Source organism: Oncorhynchus nerka, linkage group LG28 (assembly GCF_034236695.1).
Source record: "Oncorhynchus nerka isolate Pitt River linkage group LG28, Oner_Uvic_2.0, whole genome shotgun sequence".
In the NCBI taxonomy this organism is placed as follows: domain Eukaryota; kingdom Metazoa; phylum Chordata; class Actinopteri; order Salmoniformes; family Salmonidae; genus Oncorhynchus; species Oncorhynchus nerka.
In genome coordinates this window covers 82257822-82269443 of record NC_088423.1, presented here as the reverse complement: position 1 = coordinate 82269443, position 11622 = coordinate 82257822, and positions in this window count along the sequence as shown.

The window sequence follows — 11622 nt, the reverse complement described above, 5'->3', positions numbered from 1 at the left end:
AGCCACACAACCCGCTCCACTCTGTGATGTAGACCTACCATCCACACAACCCGCTCCACTCTGATGTAGACCTACCAGCCACACACCCGGCTCCACTCTGTGATGTAGACCTACCAGCCGCACAACCCGCTCCGCTCCACTCTGTGATGTAACCTACCAGCCACACAAACCACTCCACTCTGTGATGTAACCAACCAGCTACACACTCCGCTCTGTGATGTAACCTACCAGCCACACACCCTGCACCAATCTGTGATGTAGACCTACCAGCCACACAACCCGCTCCACTCTGTGATGTAGACCTACCAGCCACACACCCCGCTCCACTCTGTGATGTAACCTACCAGCCACACACCCTGCACCAATCTGTGATGTAGACCTACCAGCCACACACCCTGCTCCACTCTGATGTAACCTACCAGCCACACAACCCGCTCCACTCTGATGTAGACCTACCAGCCACACACCCTGCACCAATCTGTGATGTAGACCTACCAGCCACACACCCCACTGAACTCTGTGATGTAGACCTACCAGCCACACACCCCGCTCCACTCTGTGATGTAGACCTACCAGCCACACACCCCACTCCACTCTGTGATGTAGACCTACCAGCCACACACCCCACTCCACTCTGCGATGTAGACCTACCAGCCACACAACCTGCTCCACTCTATGATGTAGACCTACCAGCCACACACCCCGCTCCACTCTGTGATGTAGACCTACCAGCCACACACCCCACTCCACTCTGTGATGTAGACCTACCAGCCACACACCCCGCTCCACTCTGTGATGTAGACCTACCAGCCACACACCCCACTCCACTCTGTGATGTAGACCTATCAGCCACACACCCCACTCCACTCTGCGATGTAGACCTACCAGCCACACAACCCGCTCCACTCTGTGATGTAGACCTACCAGCCACATACCCCGCTCCACTCTGTGATGTAGACCTACCAGCCACACACCCCACTCCACTCTGTGATGTAGACCTACCAGCCACACACCCCACTCCACTCTGCGATGTAGACCTACCAGCCACACAACCCGCTCCACTCTGTGATGTAGACCTACCATCCACACAACCCGCTCCACTCTGTGATGTAGACCTACCAGCCACACACCCCACTCCACTCTGTGATGTAACCTACCAGCCACACACCCTGCACCAATCTGTGATGTAGACCTACCAGCCACACACCCTGCTCCACTCTGATGTAACCTACCAGCCACACAACCCGCTCCACTCTGATGTAGACCTACCAGCCACACACCCTGCACCAATCTGTGATGTAGACCTACCAGCCACACACCCCACTCCACTCTGTGATGTAGACCTACCAGCCACACACCCCGCTCCACTCTGTGATGTAGACCTACCAGCCACACACCCCACTCCACTCTGTGATGTAGACCTACCAGCCACACACCCCGCTCCACTCTGCGATGTAGACCTACCAGCCACACAACCCGCTCCACTCTATGATGTAGACCTACCAGCCACACACCCCGCTCCACTCTGTGATGTAGACCTACCAGCCACACACCCCACTCCACTCTGTGATGTAGACCTACCAGCCACACACTCCACTCTGTGATGTAACTTACCAGCCACACACCCTGCTCCACTCTGTGATGTAACTAACCAGCCACACACCCCGCTCCACTCTGTGATGTAGACCTACCAGCCACACACTCCGCTCTGTGATGCAAACCTACCAGCCACACACCCCGCTCTGTGGTGTAGACCTACCAGCCGCACACACAGCTCTGTGATGTAGACCTACCAGCCACACACCCCACTCTGTGATGTAGACCTACCAGCCACACATCCCGCTCTGTGACGTAGACCTACCAGCCACACACCCTGCTCCACTCTGTGATGTAGACCTACCAGCCACACACCCCGCTCTGTGATGTAGACCTACCAGCCACACACTCCACTCTGTGACGTAGACCTACCAGCCACACACTCCGCTCCACTCTGTGATGTAGACCTACCAGCCACACACCCCGCTCTGTGATGTAGACCCACCAGCCACACACTCCACTCTGTGATGTAGACCTACCAGCCACACACCCCACTCCACTCTGTGATGTAACTTACCAGTCACACTCCCCGCTCCACTCTGTGATGTAACTTACCAGTCACACGCCCCGCTCCACTCTGTGATGTAACTTACCAGTCACACGCCCCGCTCCACTCTGTGATGTAACTTACCAGTCACACGCCCCCGCTCCACTCTGTGACTTACCAGTCACACGCCCCGCTCCACTCTGTGATTTAACTTACCAGTCACACGCCCCGCTCCACTCTGTGATGTAACTTACCAGTCACACGCCCCGCTCCACTCTGTGATGTAACTTACCAGTCACACGCTCCACCCGCCTCCACTCTGTGATGTAACTTACCAGCCACACGCCCCGCTCCACTCTGTGATGTAACTTACCAGCCACACGCCCCGCTCCACTCTGTGATGTAACTTACCAGTCACACGCCCCGCTCCACTCTGTGATGTAACTTACCAGTCACACGCCCCGCTCCACTCTGTGATGTAACTTACCAGCCACACGCCCCGCTCCACTCTGTGATGTAACTTACCAGCCACACGCCCCGCTCCACTCTGTGATGTAACTTACCTGTCACACGCCCCGCTCCACTCTGTGATGTAACTTACCAGTCACACACCCCGCTCCACTCTGTGATGTAACTTACCAGTCACACACCCCGCTCCACTCTGTGATGTAACTTACCAGCCACACGCCCGCTCCACTCTGTGATGTAACTTACCAGTCACACGCCCCGCTCCACTCTGTGATGTAACTTACCAGCCACACGCCCCGCTCCACTCTGTGATGTAACTTACCAGTCACACGCCCCGCTCCACTCTGTGATGTAACTTACCAGTCACACGCCCCGCTCCACTCTGTGATGTAACTTACCAGCCACACGCCCCGCTCCACTCTGTGATGTAACTTTCCAGCCACACGCCCCGCTCCACTCTGTGATGTAACTTACCAGCCACACGTCCCGCTCCGATCTGTGATGTAGACCTACCAGCCACACGCCCCGCTCCACTCTGTGATGTAACTTACCAGTCACACGCCCCGCTCCACTCTGTGATTTAACTTACCAGTCACACGCCCCGCTCCACTCTGTGATGTAACTTACCAGTCACACGCCCCGCTCCACTCTGTGATGTAACTTACCAGTCACACGCCCCGCTCCACTCTGTGATGTAACTTACCAGCCACACACCCCACTCCACTCTGTGATGTAGACCTACCAGCCACACACTCCACTCTGTGATGTAACTTACCAGCCACACACCCTGCTCCACTCTGTGATGTAACTAACCAGCCACACACCCCGCTCCACTCTGTGATGTAGACCTACCAGCCACACACTCCGCTCTGTGATGCAAACCTACCAGCCACACACCCCGCTCTGTGGTGTAGACCTACCAGCCGCACACCCCGCTCTGTGATGTAGACCTACCAGCCACACACCCCACTCTGTGATGTAGACCTACCAGCCACACATCCCGCTCTGTGACGTAGACCTACCAGCCACACACCCTGCTCCACTCTGTGATGTAGACCTACCAGCCACACACCCCGCTCTGTGATGTAGACCTACCAGCCACACACTCCACTCTGTGACGTAGACCCACCAGCCACACACTCCACTCTGTGATGTAGACCTACCAGCCACACACCCCTCTCCACTCTGTGATGTAGACCCACCAGCCACACACTCCACTCTGTGATGTAGACCTACCAGCCACACACCCCTCTCCACTCTGTGATGTAGACCTACCAGCCACACACCCCACTCCACTCTGTGATGTAACTTACCAGTCACACTCCCCGCTCCACTCTGTGATGTAACTTACCAGTCACACGCCCCGCTCCACTCTGTGATGTAACTTACCAGTCACACGCCCCGCTCCACTCTGTGATTTAACTTACCAGTCACACGCCCCGCTCCACTCTGTGATGTAACTTACCAGTCACACGCCCCGCTCCACTCTGTGATGTAACTTACCAGTCACACGCCCCGCTCCACTCTGTGATGTAACTTACCAGTCACACGCCCGCTCCACTCTGTGATGTAACTTACCAGCCACACGCCCGCTCCACTCTGTGATGTAACTTACCAGCCACACGCCCCGCTCCACTCTGTGATGTAACTTACCAGCCACACGCCCCGCTCCACTCTGTGATGTAACTTACCAGTCACACGCCCCGCTCCACTCTGTGATGTAACTTACCAGTCACACGCCCCGCTCCACTCTGTGATGTAACTTACCAGTCACACGCCCCGCTCCACTCTGTGATGTAACTTACCAGTCACACGCCCCGCTCCACTCTGTGATGTAACTTACCAGCCACACGCCCCGCTCCACTCTGTGATGTAACTTACCAGCCACACGCCCGCTCCACTCTGTGATGTAACTTACCAGCCACACGCCCCGCTCCACTCTGTGATGTAACTTACCAGTCACACGCCCCGCTCCACTCTGTGATGTAACTTACCAGTCACACGCCCCGCTCCACTCTGTGATGTAACTTACCAGTCACACACCCCGCTCCACTCTGTGATGTAACTTACCAGTCACACACCCCGCTCCACTCTGTGATGTAACTTACCAGCCACACGCCCCGCTCCACTCTGTGATGTAACTTACCAGTCACACGCCCCGCTCCACTCTGTGATGTAACTTACCAGCCACACACCCCGCTCCACTCTGTGATGTAACTTACCAGTCACACGCCCCGCTCCACTCTGTGATGTAACTTACCAGTCACACGCCCGCTCCACTCTGTGATGTAACTTACCAGCCACACGCCCCGCTCCACTCTGTGATGTAACTTTCCAGCCACACGCCCCGCTCCACTCTGTGATGTAACTTACCAGCCACACGTCCCGCTCCGATCTGTGATGTAGACCTACCAGCCACACGCCCCGCTCCACTCTGTGATGTAACTTATCAGTCACACGCCCCGCTCCACTCTGTGATTTAACTTACCAGTCACACGCCCCGCTCCACTCTGTGATGTAACTTACCAGTCACACGCCCCGCTCCACTCTGTGATGTAACTTACCAGTCACACGCCCCGCTCCACTCTGTGATGTAACTTACCAGCCACACGCCCCGCTCCACTCTGTGATGTAACTTACCAGCCACACGCCCCGCTCCACTCTGTGATGTAACTTACCAGCCACACGCCCCGCTCCACTCTGTGATGTAACTTACCAGTCACACGCCCCGCTCCACTCTGTGATGTAACTTACCAGTCACACGCCCCGCTCCACTCTGTGATGTAACTTACCAGTCACACGCCCCGCTCCACTCTGTGATGTAACTTACCAGCCACACGCCCCGCTCCACTCTGTGATGTAACTTACCAGCCACACGCCCGCTCCGATCTGTGATGTAACTTACCAGTCACAGGCCCCGCTCCACTCTGTGATGTAACTTACCAGTCACACGCCCCGCTCCACTCTGTGATGTAACTTACCAGCCACACGCCCCGCTCCACTCTGTGATGTAACTTACCAGCCACACGCCCCGCTCCACTCTGTGATGTAACTTACCAGTCACACGCCCCGCTCCACTCTGTGATGTAACTTACCAGTCACACACCCCGCTCCACTCTGTGATGTAACTTACCAGTCACACACCCCGCTCCACTCTGTGATGTAACTTACCAGCCACACGCCCCGCTCCACTCTGTGATGTAACTTACCAGTCACACGCCCCGCTCCACTCTGTGATGTAACTTACCAGCCACACACCCCGCTCCACTCTGTGATGTAACTTACCAGTCACACGCCCCGCTCCACTCTGTGATGTAACTTACCAGCCACACGCCCCGCTCCACTCTGTGATGTAACTTTCCAGCCACACGCCCCGCTCCACTCTGTGATGTAACTTACCAGCCACACGTCCCGCTCCGATCTGTGATGTAGACCTACCAGCCACACGCCCGCTCCACTCTGTGATGTAACTTACCAGCCACACGCCCGCTCCACTCTGTGATGTAACTTACCAGCCACACGTCCCGCTCCGATCTGTGATGTAGACCTACCAGCCACACGCCCCGCTCCACTCTGTGATGTAACTTACCAGCCACACACCCCGCTCCACTCTGTGATGTAACTTACCAGCCACACGCCCCGCTCCACTCTGTGATGTAACCAACCAGCCACACACCCCGCTCCACTCTGTGATGTAACCAACCAGCCACACGCCCCGCTCCACTCTGTGATGTAGACCTACCAGCCACACGCCCCGCTCCACTCTGTGATGTAGACCTACCAGCCACACACCCCGCTCTGTGATGTAGACCTACCAGCCACACACTCCGCTCTGTGATGTAGACCTATCAGCCACACACCCCGCTCTGTGATGTAGACCTACCAGCCACACACCCCGCTTTGTGATGTAGACCTACCAGCCAGACACTCCCCTCTGTGATCTAGACTTACCAGTCACACGCCCCGCTCCACTCTGTGATGTAACTTACCAGCCACACGCCCCGCTCCACTCTGTGATGTAACTTACCAGCCACACGCCCGCTCCGATCTGTGATGTAACTTACCAGTCACACGCCCCGCTCCACTCTGTGATGTAACTTACCAGTCACACGCCCCGCTCCACTCTGTGATGTAACTTACCAGCCACACGCCCCGCTCCACTCTGTGATGTAACTTACCAGCCACACGCCCCGCTCCACTCTGTGATGTAACTTACCAGTCACACGCCCCGCTCCACTCTGTGATGTAACTTACCAGTCACACACCCCGCTCCACTCTGTGATGTAACTTACCAGTCACACACCCCGCTCCACTCTGTGATGTAACTTACCAGCCACACGCCCCGCTCCACTCTGTGATGTAACTTACCAGTCACACGCCCCGCTCCACTCTGTGATGTAACTTACCAGCCACACACCCCGCTCCACTCTGTGATGTAACTTACCAGTCACACGCCCCGCTCCACTCTGTGATGTAACTTACCAGTCACACGCCCCGCTCCACTCTGTGATGTAACTTACCAGCCACACGCCCCGCTCCACTCTGTGATGTAACTTTCCAGCCACACGCCCCGCTCCACTCTGTGATGTAACTTACCAGCCACACGTCCCGCTCCGATCTGTGATGTAGACCTACCAGCCACACGCCCCGCTCCACTCTGTGATGTAACTTACCAGCCACACGCCCCGCTCCACTCTGTGATGTAACTTACCAGCCACACGTCCCGCTCCGATCTGTGATGTAGACCTACCAGCCACACGCCCCGCTCCACTCTGTGATGTAACTTACCAGCCACACGCCCCGCTCCACTCTGTGATGTAACTTACCAGTCACACACCCCGCTCCACTCTGTGATGTAACTTACCAGCCACACGCCCCGCTCCACTCTGTGATGTAACCTACCAGCCACACTCCCCGCTCCACTCTGTGATGTAACTTACCAGCCACACGCCCCGCTCCACTCTGTGATGTAACCAACCAGCCACACACCCCGCTCCACTCTGTGATGTAACCAACCAGCCACACGCCCCGCTCCACTCTGTGATGTAGACCTACCAGCCACACGCCCCGCTCCACTCTGTGATGTAAGACCTACCAGCCACACACTCCGCTCTGTGATGTAGACCTACCAGCCACACACCCCGCTCTGTGATGTAGACCTACCAGCCACACACTCCGCTCTGTGATGTAGACCTATCAGCCACACACCCCGCTCTGTGATGTAGACCTACCAGCCACACACCCCGCTTTGTGATGTATATCTACCAGCCACACATCCCGCTCTGTGATGTAGACCTACCAGCCAGGCACTCCCCTCTGTGATCTAGACTTACCAGCCAGACACTCCCCTCTGTGATGTAGACTTCCTGCCACAGGTTCCTTACTCTGTCTACTGTTGCTGGTCCAGAACACTCTCTCAATCTCTCAACTTGACCTTCAGTGTCCACAGTGCCATGTTTATATCCTGTTAATGTGCCAGTATGGTCATTGTAACAACAATGAGACATGGTAGTAAATGTACAGATTCAATCTGACTAATGTCCTTTATTGTTCTTACCTCCATCTCTATCTCACTCTCTATCACACACCTTTGTTCTAAGGTGGCAGTTACAATCAGTTATTTCAAAAGCTTCCAATCCTTCCGCAGGCTAAACCAAACAGCAGCCAAATCAGTAGGCTTTGAAGGCAGTTTTTTTTTCTCCAGCTGTACAGCATATTACTGACCACTTCAGCAGTCCTAGGCTCCAACACTACATAACACTGCATCAGGAAGCTGTTACAGCTCTGTGTTTGGGTAGACAGCAGCCTGCTTGTTATTACCCATAAAGTAAATGGTTCCCAAAGATACAAATATATTATACTGCAATGTCATTTTCTGCCACCAGGGGGCATATAAACCCACCAACAGTTCTGTATGTCACCACCAGGGTGCAAAAGTGATCCATCAGTATTTGGTGGACTGTCCAAGGCCCTGGTTCATTTGCTCAAGACATTTAATCTGAAATATATTGTAAATGTATTACCAGCGAGTGAATAGAGCTGGAAGGGAATAGCCATTTCACAAAGCCCATATCACAAATACTCATCACAGAGGAAGCGGGAAATTACATTAAAATATTACCATTATACAAATGGAAAGTGTGATTGAATAATGTGTTTTAGAAGATAAATGAAAAGCACTTTGTTGGAAAATGTGGTTCTAAATAGCTTTTTAATTTCAGATGTGGGATAAAACAAAACACATTTTTACCCCATTTTCACTGGCAATTGATTAGTGGTTCCACACCTGCAGAGAGAAGGGCTCTTATCTTCTCATTATCAGTTAATTAATATGCATGCACACATGTCTATTATCTTTCCTCTGCCATTTAGCAGAATTGAGACATTGATGTTGTAATGGCCTTGGATGACTTCTCTCTCTGTTGCTTTAAGGAGAAATAAGACACATGACTGACATTGTCTTTAATTGTTGTAAGAGACAATTTAATTGAAATCAAATAAAAAGGAAAAATATGTCATCACCATTTCACTCTGGGAGGTGTATCTATAAACAGAGCAACTCTTATTTGATTGGATTTATTTAAGTTAGCAGCTATTCTATGGTACTGTAGCTTTACGAAACAAGCCATTTGGTGCTGTCACGTTCTGACCTCAGAGAGCCTGTTTATTTCTCTATTTGGTTAGGTCAGGGTGTGATTTGGGTGGGCATTCTAGTTTTCTATTTCTTTGTTGGCCGAGTATGGTTCCCAATCACAGGCAGCTGTCTATCGTTGTCTCTGATTGGGAATCATACTTAGGCAGCCTGTTTTCCACCTGAGTTTGTGGGATCATGTTTTTGCACAGTAGCTGTATAGCCCTGCAGAACTTTACGTTTGTTTATCTTTTGTTGTTTTTTTGGCGTTCATTTTTGTCACGCCCTGACCTTAGAGATCCTTATTATTCTCTATGTTTGGTTAGGTCAGGGTGTGACTCGGGTGGGAAAGTCTATGTTTTCTATTTCTTTGTTTTGGCCGAGTGTGGTTCCCAATCAGAGGCAGCTGATTATCTATCGTTGTCTCTGATTGGGGATCACATATAAGTTGTCATTTTCCTTTTGGGTTTTGTGGGATCTTGTTTTCTGTTTAGTGTTTCTACCTGACAGATCTGTGCGCTTTCGTTTTCGCTTTTGTTACTCTTGTTTGAGTGTTTTTGAAATAAAAGAATCATGAACACTTTCACGCTGCGCTTTGGTCCACTCTTCCTTCTACCAACGAGAGCCGTTACAGAAGATCCCACCAAAAACTGACCAAGCAGCGCGGCCAGGAAGACTGGACATGGGAGGACATCTTAGAGGGTAAAGGATCCTGGACGTGGGAGGAGATCCAAGCCGGAATGGATCGCCTTCCATGGGAGCAGACGGAGGCAGCGAGGGAGGAACAACATCGACACCGGGGTTACCGACCTCGAAACAAGCACGAGAGGCACACGGGGAGATTGGCATAGTCAGGGTTTAGACCTGAGCCAACTCCCCGTGCTTACCGTGGGGAGCGTGTGACCGGTCAGGCACAGTGTTATGCGGTGACACAGTGTTTCCAGTGCGCATTCACAGCCCGGTACGCAGCCAGGACGGATTGTGCCGGCTCAGTGCTCCTGGTCTCCGGTCCGTCTCTTCGGCCCAGGATATCCTGCCCCAGCTCTACGCACAGAACTCCAGTTCGCAAGCACAACCCAGACCGGCCTGTTCCAGCTCCCTGCACTTGCTGGGCTACAGGGGGTATTCAGCCAGGAAGCGTTGTGCCAGCTCTACGCTTCAGACCTCCAGTGCGCCTCCACGGTCCAGTATATCATGCGCCGGCTCTACGCACTATGCCTCAAGTGCTCCTTCATAGCACAGTGCATCCTGTGCCAGCTCTCCACACACACCGAGCTAAAGTGGGTATCCAGCCAGGACGCATTGTGGAAGCTCCACGTACCAGGCTTCCAGTACGTCTCCTCAGTCCGGTCAGACCTGTTCCAGCTCCACGTACGAAGCCTCCAGTGATGATCCATGGCCCGAAGCCTCCCGTGACGATCCATCGCCCGAAGCCTGCAGTGATGATCCACGGCACAAAGCCTCCAGTGTCGATCCGCAGTCCGGAGTCCCCAGCGACGGTCCCCAGTCCGGAGTCCCCAGCGACGGTCCCCAGTCCGGAGCCCCCAGCGACGGTCCCCAGTCCGGAGCCCCCAGCGACGGTCCCCAGTCCGGAGTCCCCAGCGACGGTCCCCAGTCCGGAGTCCCCAGCGACGGTACCCAGTCCGGAGCCCCCAGCGACGGTCCCCAGTCCGGAGCCCCCAGCGACGGTCCCCAGTCCGGAGCCCCCAGCGACGGTCCCCATTCCGGAGCCCCAAGCGACGGTCCCCAGTCCGGAGCCCCCAGCGTCGGTCCCCAGTCCGGAGCCCCCAGCGTCGGTCCCCAGTCCGGAGCCCCCAGCGACGGTCCCCAGTCCGGGGTGTCCCCAGCGACGGTCCCCAGTCCGGAGCCCCCAGCGACGGTCCCCAGTCCGGAGCCCCCAGCGACGTTCCCCAGTCCGGAGGCCGCAGCGACAATCTACGGTCCGGAGGCCGCAGCGACAATCTACGGTCCGGAGGCCCCGGCGACGATCCCTTCCACCAGAGCCGCCACCGAAGTGGGGGAGCCTCAAGGGGAGCGGGGTCTGCATTCCGCACCAGAGCCCCCACTGAGAGTAGACTTGGGTGGGAAAGTCTATGTTTTCTATTTCTTTGTTTTGGCCGAGTGTGGTTCCCAATCAGAGGCAGCTGATTATCTATCGTTGTCTCTGATTGGGGATCACATATAAGTTGTCATTTTCCTTTTGGGTTTTGTGGGATTTTGTTTTCTGTTTAGTGTTTCTGCCTGACAGAACTATGCGCTTTCGTTTTTGCTTTTGTTACTCTTGTTTGAGTGTTTTTGAAATAAAAGAATCATGAACACTTTCCACGCTGCGCTTTGGTCCACTCTTCCTTCTTACCAACGAGAGCCGTTACAATTTTAAATAAAGATGATGTACACTTTCCACGCTGCGCTTTGGTCTCATTCCGACGACGGATGTAAT